This window comes from Hyla sarda, unplaced genomic scaffold (genome assembly GCF_029499605.1).
Source record: "Hyla sarda isolate aHylSar1 unplaced genomic scaffold, aHylSar1.hap1 scaffold_1192, whole genome shotgun sequence".
Taxonomy (NCBI): domain Eukaryota; kingdom Metazoa; phylum Chordata; class Amphibia; order Anura; family Hylidae; genus Hyla; species Hyla sarda.
Window position 1 is genome coordinate 73,102 of NW_026607815.1, and position 12,626 is coordinate 85,727.

The 12,626-nt window shown below is 46.0% G+C and overlaps 5 non-coding genes across 5 annotated transcripts; all 5 read right to left on the reverse strand.

Annotated features, from left to right (window-relative positions):
* Nucleotides 1-2,042: 2,042 nt before the first annotated feature.
* Nucleotides 2,043-2,233, reverse strand: LOC130303176 (U2 spliceosomal RNA). Its single transcript, XR_008853291.1, has one exon. It is a non-coding gene; the product is annotated as a U2 spliceosomal RNA (small nuclear RNA).
* A 2,089-nt stretch (nt 2,234-4,322) lies between these two features.
* On the reverse strand, nt 4,323-4,513 carry LOC130303178 (U2 spliceosomal RNA). Its single transcript, XR_008853293.1, has one exon. It is a non-coding gene; the product is annotated as a U2 spliceosomal RNA (small nuclear RNA).
* Nucleotides 4,514-6,598: 2,085 nt separating this feature from the next.
* Nucleotides 6,599-6,789, reverse strand: LOC130303179 (U2 spliceosomal RNA). Its single transcript, XR_008853294.1, has one exon. It is a non-coding gene; the product is annotated as a U2 spliceosomal RNA (small nuclear RNA).
* A 2,104-nt stretch (nt 6,790-8,893) lies between these two features.
* On the reverse strand, nt 8,894-9,084 carry LOC130303180 (U2 spliceosomal RNA). The gene has a single exon (XR_008853295.1). It is a non-coding gene; the product is annotated as a U2 spliceosomal RNA (small nuclear RNA).
* A 2,093-nt stretch (nt 9,085-11,177) lies between these two features.
* LOC130303181 (U2 spliceosomal RNA) lies at nt 11,178-11,368 on the reverse strand. The gene has a single exon (XR_008853296.1). It is a non-coding gene; the product is annotated as a U2 spliceosomal RNA (small nuclear RNA).
* Nucleotides 11,369-12,626: the final 1,258 nt, after the last annotated feature.

Here is a 12,626-nt window from a genome sequence, read left to right on the forward strand (position 1 = left end):
GCTTGCTGTCAGGGAGGCTGCCAGACAATTTTCCATGCACACTCTGGGCTGGGGGGCAGTCAACCACCAGTACACACAGCAGAACCTAAACCCATACCATTATTGCTAAGCAGCAAGACAGGGGCCCATTGCACTCCCACGGGGCCTTTTTAAATGCAATCCATAACCCGGATTTGCCAGGAACCCTTCTTACTCCTCCTACTTGCATGTGACACTGGGCTTAGGATCTGCATAGGAAACACACACACAAGCACACACCTACCTTTGTTGCCTGCAGATGCCTCCTTGGCTGTCCCCAAACGGTATCAAACCAACACCCACGGGAAGCTGTAAGCATAGAGGACATGCCTGCACCCCATTGGACTTACCTGTGTGGGTTAAATCCGGGTTATTTGACAACCTATGGCGGTGATGGTTCTGCTCAGGCAGAGCAGTGCTGATGCTCCTCATAAAGCTGTCGCTGCTGTGAAGGTTCTAGGTGACATCACAAATCCCTTTGGTTACATACACAACAAAGCTGGGTTGTTGTTGTTTACACTCTGCAAGGCCTGTGGAAGTGAGTGACATCATAGCACTGTAGTTCTGAGGGTTCAAGATGGATGCAACAATCTCCTGTTGCTTCTATGAAGGCCGTAATAGACGACATCACCAAACAGCTCCATAGTCACATACACAGCAAAGGAGAGATGTTGTTTACACCTAGTGATGTCAGTGGTATTGAGTGACATCACAGCACAGTGCTAAGGCTCCTGGGCCTGGACACAGCAGCGGCTGCAATATCTCAACGGAGAATACGTTTATATCTATGTGTGTGTGTGCGCATATATATATATATATATATATATATATATATATATATATATATATATTTCTCCGCCGAAATCACTTTTAAACCCATTTCCACCTTTTTTTCCCTTCTCTTCCTCTTACTTTTTTTTCACGTTTTTTTACGTTTTTCTCCTTTTCGCCTCTTTTCTGGGCGTATTATTCTTCTTTTTCTTCTTTTTTTTCGTCTAATGCATACCCCATCAGTGCAGCAATGCTTATTCAATACCGCCAGCAGATGGAGACACTGGGGGATAATTTTCTAAGGATTTATACTGATTTTTCCTGTCTGAATTTGTCGCACAGAAAGTTGCAGGCCAAATATGTGTGACATTTCTGCGACTTTAGCTTCTAGAGCATTTTTACAACATTATACATAGGTGCTGAATACATAAAAAGCGACTGTTCAGCGACAGACAAGTCGCATCGGCTGAAAGTAGGCCAGAATGTCAGTCCATGTTGGAGCAGGTTTAGATACAGTCTAAAGCATAGATCTCAAAGTCTGTGCACAGAATTTAGCAAGGGCCTCGCACCTTCTGATGCATCAGGTAGGTGCACAATAGCATAGCCTAACCCTCTGTACTTTGGTCTATATTGATGCGGGACATAGACAGCCAGCTGATGACCAATCCATTAGTGCAATGGATGGCTGGAAGCATTTGTCTTTGCCTTTGCAATACCACAGAAGCAATGCATGGTCAATGTACAGCAATGACACACCTGTGTGAACAGCCAGGAGACCCCCCCCCCCCCCATGTTATGTTACATAGTTACATAGTTAGTACGGTCGAAAAAAGACATATGTCCATCACGTTCAACCAGGGAATTAAGGGGTAGGGGTGTGGCGCGATATTGGGGAAGGGATGAGATTTTATATTTCTTCATAAGCATTAATCTTATTTTGTCAATTAGGAACATTCAGCACCCACCCGCTATCAAGGCAGCTGCCTATCATGTCATGCCCTACCTGCACAGGTGTGCTGGCTACTCAAATGATCCAATTAAGGAGGCCATTTAGTCAGCAGCAGCAGAAGTCCTGTGCCTGGACGCTCCAACAGGGGCCAGACACAAGCAGAAGCAGAAGCAGCAGAAGCAGCAGCAGCACCACCTTTTGTTTTTTGGCTGCAGCAGCAGCAAGGCCCACAGGGCTGGCTAGCTGGCTAGCCAGCAAGCAGGTAGCAATGAAAGTAGGAATCTTTCTTTTTAACCCTGTAAGGGGGTGGTGCACTGTACCCGAAGATACTGCCATATCGGGTCAATGCATAGGGCGACGGAAGCAAGCTTCGAAATCGGCCCCCGTTCTCAAAAATCCATTTAATATATGGTCCCCAGATAGGGGACGTATCAGATATTAAACTGATAAGAACAGATACTACACTTGATCTTAGCCAAAAGGCCGAGAAGCGATAACCGTGAAAGGGGCGGGCCCAACAAGGTCCCCTTCATGGGCACTATCACTGCTTGCTGTCAGGGAGGCTGCCAGACAATTTTCCATGCACACTCTGGGCTGGGGGGCAGTCAACCACCAGTACACACAGCAGAACCTAAACCCATACCATTATTGCTAAGCAGCAAGACAGGGGCCCATTGCACTCCCACGGGGCCTTTTTAAATGCAATCCATAACCCGGATTTGCCAGGAACCCTTCTTACTCCTCCTACTTGCATGTGACACTGGGCTTAGGATCTGCATAGGAAACACACACACAAGCACACACCTACCTTTGTTGCCTGCAGATGCCTCCTTGGCTGTCCCCAAACGGTATCAAACCAACACCCACGGGAAGCTGTAAGCATAGAGGACATGCCTGCACCCCATTGGACTTACCTGTGTGGGTTAAATCCGGGTTATTTGACAACCTATGGCGGTGATGGTTCTGCTCAGGCAGAGCAGTGCTGATGCTCCTCATAAAGCTGTCGCTGCTGTGAAGGTTCTAGGTGACATCACAAATCCCTTTGGTTACATACACAACAAAGCTGGGTTGTTGTTGTTTACACTCTGCAAGGCCTGTGGAAGTGAGTGACATCATAGCACTGTAGTTCTGAGGGTTCAAGATGGATGCAACAATCTCCTGTTGCTTCTATGAAGGCCGTAATAGACGACATCACCAAACAGCTCCATAGTCACATACACAGCAAAGGAGAGATGTTGTTTACACCTAGTGATGTCAGTGGTATTGAGTGACATCACAGCACAGTGCTAAGGCTCCTGGGCCTGGACACAGCAGCGGCTGCAATATCTCAACGGAGAATACGTTTATATCTATGTGTGTGTGTGCGCATATATATATATATATATATATATATATATATATATATATATTTCTCCGCCGAAATCACTTTTAAACCCATTTCCACCTTTTTTTCCCTTCTCTTCCTCTTACTTTTTTTTCACGTTTTTTTACGTTTTTCTCCTTTTCGCCTCTTTTCTGGGCGTATTATTCTTCTTTTTCTTCTTTTTTTTCGTCTAATGCATACCCCATCAGTGCAGCAATGCTTATTCAATACCGCCAGCAGATGGAGACACTGGGGGATAATTTTCTAAGGATTTATACTGATTTTTCCTGTCTGAATTTGTCGCACAGAAAGTTGCAGGCCAAATATGTGTGACATTTCTGCGACTTTAGCTTCTAGAGCATTTTTACAACATTATACATAGGTGCTGAATACATAAAAAGCGACTGTTCAGCGACAGACAAGTCGCATCGGCTGAAAGTAGGCCAGAATGTCAGTCCATGTTGGAGCAGGTTTAGATACAGTCTAAAGCATAGATCTCAAAGTCTGTGCACAGAATTTAGCAAGGGCCTCGCACCTTCTGATGCATCAGGTAGGTGCACAATAGCATAGCCTAACCCTCTGTACTTTGGTCTATATTGATGCGGGACATAGACAGCCAGCTGATGACCAATCCATTAGTGCAATGGATGGCTGGAAGCATTTGTCTTTGCCTTTGCAATACCACAGAAGCAATGCATGGTCAATGTACAGCAATGACACACCTGTGTGAACAGCCAGGAGACCCCCCCCCCCCCCCCATGTTATGTTACATAGTTACATAGTTAGTACGGTCGAAAAAAGACATATGTCCATCACGTTCAACCAGGGAATTAAGGGGTAGGGGTGTGGCGCGATATTGGGGAAGGGATGAGATTTTATATTTCTTCATAAGCATTAATCTTATTTTGTCAATTAGGAACATTCAGCACCCACCCGCTATCAAGGCAGCTGCCTATCATGTCATGCCCTACCTGCACAGGTGTGCTGGCTACTCAAATGATCCAATTAAGGAGGCCATTTAGTCAGCAGCAGCAGAAGTCCTGTGCCTGGACGCTCCAACAGGGGCCAGACACAAGCAGAAGCAGAAGCAGCAGAAGCAGCAGCAGCACCACCTTTTGTTTTTTGGCTGCAGCAGCAGCAAGGCCCACAGGGCTGGCTAGCTGGCTAGCCAGCAAGCAGGTAGCAATGAAAGTAGGAATCTTTCTTTTTAACCCTGTAAGGGGGTGGTGCACTGTACCCGAAGATACTGCCATATCGGGTCAATGCATAGGGCGACGGAAGCAAGCTTCGAAATCGGCCCCCGTTCTCAAAAATCCATTTAATATATGGTCCCCAGATAGGGGACGTATCAGATATTAAACTGATAAGAACAGATACTACACTTGATCTTAGCCAAAAGGCCGAGAAGCGATAACCGTGAAAGGGGCGGGCCCAACAAGGTCCCCTTCATGGGCACTATCACTGCTTGCTGTCAGGGAGGCTGCCAGACAATTTTCCATGCACACTCTGGGCTGGGGGGCAGTCAACCACCAGTACACACAGCAGAACCTAAACCCATACCATTATTGCTAAGCAGCAAGACAGGGGCCCATTGCACTCCCACGGGGCCTTTTTAAATGCAATCCATAACCCGGATTTGCCAGGAACCCTTCTTACTCCTCCTACTTGCATGTGACACTGGGCTTAGGATCTGCATAGGAAACACACACACAAGCACACACCTACCTTTGTTGCCTGCAGATGCCTCCTTGGCTGTCCCCAAACGGTATCAAACCAACACCCACGGGAAGCTGTAAGCATAGAGGACATGCCTGCACCCCATTGGACTTACCTGTGTGGGTTAAATCCGGGTTATTTGACAACCTATGGCGGTGATGGTTCTGCTCAGGCAGAGCAGTGCTGATGCTCCTCATAAAGCTGTCGCTGCTGTGAAGGTTCTAGGTGACATCACAAATCCCTTTGGTTACATACACAACAAAGCTGGGTTGTTGTTGTTTACACTCTGCAAGGCCTGTGGAAGTGAGTGACATCATAGCACTGTAGTTCTGAGGGTTCAAGATGGATGCAACAATCTCCTGTTGCTTCTATGAAGGCCGTAATAGACGACATCACCAAACAGCTCCATAGTCACATACACAGCAAAGGAGAGATGTTGTTTACACCTAGTGATGTCAGTGGTATTGAGTGACATCACAGCACAGTGCTAAGGCTCCTGGGCCTGGACACAGCAGCGGCTGCAATATCTCAACGGAGAATACGTTTATATCTATGTGTGTGTGTGCGCATATATATATATATATATATATATATATATATATATATATATATCTCCGCCGAAATCACTTTTAAACCCATTTCCACCTTTTTTTCCCTTCTCTTCCTCTTACTTTTTTTTCACGTTTTTTTACGTTTTTCTCCTTTTCGCCTCTTTTCTGGGCGTATTATTCTTCTTTTTCTTCTTTTTTTTCGTCTAATGCATACCCCATCAGTGCAGCAATGCTTATTCAATACCGCCAGCAGATGGAGACACTGGGGGATAATTTTCTAAGGATTTATACTGATTTTTCCTGTCTGAATTTGTCGCACAGAAAGTTGCAGGCCAAATATGTGTGACATTTCTGCGACTTTAGCTTCTAGAGCATTTTTACAACATTATACATAGGTGCTGAATACATAAAAAGCGACTGTTCAGCGACAGACAAGTCGCATCGGCTGAAAGTAGGCCAGAATGTCAGTCCATGTTGGAGCAGGTTTAGATACAGTCTAAAGCATAGATCTCAAAGTCTGTGCACAGAATTTAGCAAGGGCCTCGCACCTTCTGATGCATCAGGTAGGTGCACAATAGCATAGCCTAACCCTCTGTACTTTGGTCTATATTGATGCGGGACATAGACAGCCAGCTGATGACCAATCCATTAGTGCAATGGATGGCTGGAAGCATTTGTCTTTGCCTTTGCAATACCACAGAAGCAATGCATGGTCAATGTACAGCAATGACACACCTGTGTGAACAGCCAGGAGACCCCCCCCCCCCATGTTATGTTACATAGTTACATAGTTGGTACGGTCGAAAAAAGACATATGTCCATCACGTTCAACCAGGGAATTAAGGGGTAGGGGTGTGGCGCGATATTGGGGAAGGGATGAGATTTTATATTTCTTCATAAGCATTAATCTTATTTTGTCAATTAGGAACATTCAGCACCCACCCGCTATCAAGGCAGCTGCCTATCATGTCATGCCCTACCTGCACAGGTGTGCTGGCTACTCAAATGATCCAATTAAGGAGGCCATTTAGTCAGCAGCAGCAGAAGTCCTGTGCCTGGACGCTCCAACAGGGGCCAGACACAAGCAGAAGCAGAAGCAGCAGAAGCAGCAGCAGCACCACCTTTTGTTTTTTGGCTGCAGCAGCAGCAAGGCCCACAGGGCTGGCTAGCTGGCTAGCCAGCAAGCAGGTAGCAATGAAAGTAGGAATCTTTCTTTTTAACCCTGTAAGGGGGTGGTGCACTGTACCCGAAGATACTGCCATATCGGGTCAATGCATAGGGCGACGGAAGCAAGCTTCGAAATCGGCCCCCGTTCTCAAAAATCCATTTAATATATGGTCCCCAGATAGGGGACGTATCAGATATTAAACTGATAAGAACAGATACTACACTTGATCTTAGCCAAAAGGCCGAGAAGCGATAACCGTGAAAGGGGCGGGCCCAACAAGGTCCCCTTCATGGGCACTATCACTGCTTGCTGTCAGGGAGGCTGCCAGACAATTTTCCATGCACACTCTGGGCTGGGGGGCAGTCAACCACCAGTACACACAGCAGAACCTAAACCCATACCATTATTGCTAAGCAGCAAGACAGGGGCCCATTGCACTCCCACGGGGCCTTTTTAAATGCAATCCATAACCCGGATTTGCCAGGAACCCTTCTTACTCCTCCTACTTGCATGTGACACTGGGCTTAGGATCTGCATAGGAAACACACACACAAGCACACACCTACCTTTGTTGCCTGCAGATGCCTCCTTGGCTGTCCCCAAACGGTATCAAACCAACACCCACGGGAAGCTGTAAGCATAGAGGACATGCCTGCACCCCATTGGACTTACCTGTGTGGGTTAAATCCGGGTTATTTGACAACCTATGGCGGTGATGGTTCTGCTCAGGCAGAGCAGTGCTGATGCTCCTCATAAAGCTGTCGCTGCTGTGAAGGTTCTAGGTGACATCACAAATCCCTTTGGTTACATACACAACAAAGCTGGGTTGTTGTTGTTTACACTCTGCAAGGCCTGTGGAAGTGAGTGACATCATAGCACTGTAGTTCTGAGGGTTCAAGATGGATGCAACAATCTCCTGTTGCTTCTATGAAGGCCGTAATAGACGACATCACCAAACAGCTCCATAGTCACATACACAGCAAAGGAGAGATGTTGTTTACACCTAGTGATGTCAGTGGTATTGAGTGACATCACAGCACAGTGCTAAGGCTCCTGGGCCTGGACACAGCAGCGGCTGCAATATCTCAACGGAGAATACGTTTATATCTATGTGTGTGTGTGCGCATATATATATATATATATATATATATATATATATATATATATATATATATATTCTCCGCCGAAATCACTTTTAAACCCATTTCCACCTTTTTTTCCCTTCTCTTCCTCTTACTTTTTTTTCACGTTTTTTTACGTTTTTCTCCTTTTCGCCTCTTTTCTGGGCGTATTATTCTTCTTTTTCTTCTTTTTTTTCGTCTAATGCATACCCCATCAGTGCAGCAATGCTTATTCAATACCGCCAGCAGATGGAGACACTGGGGGATAATTTTCTAAGGATTTATACTGATTTTTCCTGTCTGAATTTGTCGCACAGAAAGTTGCAGGCCAAATATGTGTGACATTTCTGCGACTTTAGCTTCTAGAGCATTTTTACAACATTATACATAGGTGCTGAATACATAAAAAGCGACTGTTCAGCGACAGACAAGTCGCATCGGCTGAAAGTAGGCCAGAATGTCAGTCCATGTTGGAGCAGGTTTAGATACAGTCTAAAGCATAGATCTCAAAGTCTGTGCACAGAATTTAGCAAGGGCCTCGCACCTTCTGATGCATCAGGTAGGTGCACAATAGCATAGCCTAACCCTCTGTACTTTGGTCTATATTGATGCGGGACATAGACAGCCAGCTGATGACCAATCCATTAGTGCAATGGATGGCTGGAAGCATTTGTCTTTGCCTTTGCAATACCACAGAAGCAATGCATGGTCAATGTACAGCAATGACACACCTGTGTGAACAGCCAGGAGACCCCCCCCCCCCCCCCCCCATGTTATGTTACATAGTTACATAGTTAGTACGGTCGAAAAAAGACATATGTCCATCACGTTCAACCAGGGAATTAAGGGGTAGGGGTGTGGCGCGATATTGGGGAAGGGATGAGATTTTATATTTCTTCATAAGCATTAATCTTATTTTGTCAATTAGGAACATTCAGCACCCACCCGCTATCAAGGCAGCTGCCTATCATGTCATGCCCTACCTGCACAGGTGTGCTGGCTACTCAAATGATCCAATTAAGGAGGCCATTTAGTCAGCAGCAGCAGAAGTCCTGTGCCTGGACGCTCCAACAGGGGCCAGACACAAGCAGAAGCAGCAGAAGCAGCAGAAGCAGCAGCAGCACCACCTTTTGTTTTTTGGCTGCAGCAGCAGCAAGGCCCACAGGGCTGGCTAGCTGGCTAGCCAGCAAGCAGGTAGCAATGAAAGTAGGAATCTTTCTTTTTAACCCTGTAAGGGGGTGGTGCACTGTACCCGAAGATACTGCCATATCGGGTCAATGCATAGGGCGACGGAAGCAAGCTTCGAAATCGGCCCCCGTTCTCAAAAATCCATTTAATATATGGTCCCCAGATAGGGGACGTATCAGATATTAAACTGATAAGAACAGATACTACACTTGATCTTAGCCAAAAGGCCGAGAAGCGATAACCGTGAAAGGGGCGGGCCCAACAAGGTCCCCTTCATGGGCACTATCACTGCTTGCTGTCAGGGAGGCTGCCAGACAATTTTCCATGCACACTCTGGGCTGGGGGGCAGTCAACCACCAGTACACACAGCAGAACCTAAACCCATACCATTATTGCTAAGCAGCAAGACAGGGGCCCATTGCACTCCCACGGGGCCTTTTTAAATGCAATCCATAACCCGGATTTGCCAGGAACCCTTCTTACTCCTCCTACTTGCATGTGACACTGGGCTTAGGATCTGCATAGGAAACACACACACAAGCACACACCTACCTTTGTTGCCTGCAGATGCCTCCTTGGCTGTCCCCAAACGGTATCAAACCAACACCCACGGGAAGCTGTAAGCATAGAGGACATGCCTGCACCCCATTGGACTTACCTGTGTGGGTTAAATCCGGGTTATTTGACAACCTATGGCGGTGATGGTTCTGCTCAGGCAGAGCAGTGCTGATGCTCCTCATAAAGCTGTCGCTGCTGTGAAGGTTCTAGGTGACATCACAAATCCCTTTGGTTACATACACAACAAAGCTGGGTTGTTGTTGTTTACACTCTGCAAGGCCTGTGGAAGTGAGTGACATCATAGCACTGTAGTTCTGAGGGTTCAAGATGGATGCAACAATCTCCTGTTGCTTCTATGAAGGCCGTAATAGACGACATCACCAAACAGCTCCATAGTCACATACACAGCAAAGGAGAGATGTTGTTTACACCTAGTGATGTCAGTGGTATTGAGTGACATCACAGCACAGTGCTAAGGCTCCTGGGCCTGGACACAGCAGCGGCTGCAATATCTCAACGGAGAATACGTTTATATCTATGTGTGTGTGTGCGCATATTATATATATATATATATATATATATATATATATATATATATTTCTCCGCCGAAATCACTTTTAAACCCATTTCCACCTTTTTTTCCCTTCTCTTCCTCTTACTTTTTTTTCACGTTTTTTTACGTTTTTCTCCTTTTCGCCTCTTTTCTGGGCGTATTATTCTTCTTTTTCTTCTTTTTTTTCGTCTAATGCATACCCCATCAGTGCAGCAATGCTTATTCAATACCGCCAGCAGATGGAGACACTGGGGGATAATTTTCTAAGGATTTATACTGATTTTTCCTGTCTGAATTTGTCGCACAGAAAGTTGCAGGCCAAATATGTGTGACATTTCTGCGACTTTAGCTTCTAGAGCATTTTTACAACATTATACATAGGTGCTGAATACATAAAAAGCGACTGTTCAGCGACAGACAAGTCGCATCGGCTGAAAGTAGGCCAGAATGTCAGTCCATGTTGGAGCAGGTTTAGATACAGTCTAAAGCATAGATCTCAAAGTCTGTGCACAGAATTTAGCAAGGGCCTCGCACCTTCTGATGCATCAGGTAGGTGCACAATAGCATAGCCTAACCCTCTGTACTTTGGTCTATATTGATGCGGGACATAGACAGCCAGCTGATGACCAATCCATTAGTGCAATGGATGGCTGGAAGCATTTGTCTTTGCCTTTGCAATACCACAGAAGCAATGCATGGTCAATGTACAGCAATGACACACCTGTGTGAACAGCCAGGAGACCCCCCCCCCCCCCCCCATGTTATGTTACATAGTTACATAGTTAGTACGGTCGAAAAAAGACATATGTCCATCACGTTCAACCAGGGAATTAAGGGGTAGGGGTGTGGCGCGATATTGGGGAAGGGATGAGATTTTATATTTCTTCATAAGCATTAATCTTATTTTGTCAATTAGGAACATTCAGCACCCACCCGCTATCAAGGCAGCTGCCTATCATGTCATGCCCTACCTGCACAGGTGTGCTGGCTACTCAAATGATCCAATTAAGGAGGCCATTTAGTCAGCAGCAGCAGAAGTCCTGTGCCTGGACGCTCCAACAGGGGCCAGACACAAGCAGAAGCAGAAGCAGCAGAAGCAGCAGCAGCACCACCTTTTGTTTTTTGGCTGCAGCAGCAGCAAGGCCCACAGGGCTGGCTAGCTGGCTAGCCAGCAAGCAGGTAGCAATGAAAGTAGGAATCTTTCTTTTTAACCCTGTAAGGGGGTGGTGCACTGTACCCGAAGATACTGCCATATCGGGTCAATGCATAGGGCGACGGAAGCAAGCTTCGAAATCGGCCCCCGTTCTCAAAAATCCATTTAATATATGGTCCCCAGATAGGGGACGTATCAGATATTAAACTGATAAGAACAGATACTACACTTGATCTTAGCCAAAAGGCCGAGAAGCGATAACCGTGAAAGGGGCGGGCCCAACAAGGTCCCCTTCATGGGCACTATCACTGCTTGCTGTCAGGGAGGCTGCCAGACAATTTTCCATGCACACTCTGGGCTGGGGGGCAGTCAACCACCAGTACACACAGCAGAACCTAAACCCATACCATTATTGCTAAGCAGCAAGACAGGGGCCCATTGCACTCCCACGGGGCCTTTTTAAATGCAATCCATAACCCGGATTTGCCAGGAACCCTTCTTACTCCTCCTACTTGCATGTGACACTGGGCTTAGGATCTGCATAGGAAACACACACACAAGCACACACCTACCTTTGTTGCCTGCAGATGCCTCCTTGGCTGTCCCCAAACGGTATCAAACCAACACCCACGGGAAGCTGTAAGCATAGAGGACATGCCTGCACCCCATTGGACTTACCTGTGTGGGTTAAATCCGGGTTATTTGACAACCTATGGCGGTGATGGTTCTGCTCAGGCAGAGCAGTGCTGATGCTCCTCATAAAGCTGTCGCTGCTGTGAAGGTTCTAGGTGACATCACAAATCCCTTTGGTTACATACACAACAAAGCTGGGTTGTTGTTGTTTACACTCTGCAAGGCCTGTGGAAGTGAGTGACATCATAGCACTGTAGTTCTGAGGGTTCAAGATGGATGCAACAATCTCCTGTTGCTTCTATGAAGGCCGTAATAGACGACATCACCAAACAGCTCCATAGTCACATACACAGCAAAGGAGAGATGTTGTTTACACCTAGTGATGTCAGTGGTATTGAGTGACATCACAGCACAGTGCTAAGGCTCCTGGGCCTGGACACAGCAGCGGCTGCAATATCTCAACGGAGAATACGTTTATATCTATGTGTGTGTGTGCGCATATATATATATATATATATATATATATATATATATATATATATATATTTCTCCGCCGAAATCACTTTTAAACCCATTTCCACCTTTTTTTCCCTTCTCTTCCTCTTACTTTTTTTTCACGTTTTTTTACGTTTTTCTCCTTTTCGCCTCTTTTCTGGGCGTATTATTCTTCTTTTTCTTCTTTTTTTTCGTCTAATGCATACCCCATCAGTGCAGCAATGCTTATTCAATACCGCCAGCAGATGGAGACACTGGGGGATAATTTTCTAAGGATTTATACTGATTTTTCCTGTCTGAATTTGTCGCACAGAAAGTTGCAGGCCAAATATGTGTGACATTTCTGCGACTTTAGCTTCTAGAGCATTTTTACAACATTATACATAGGT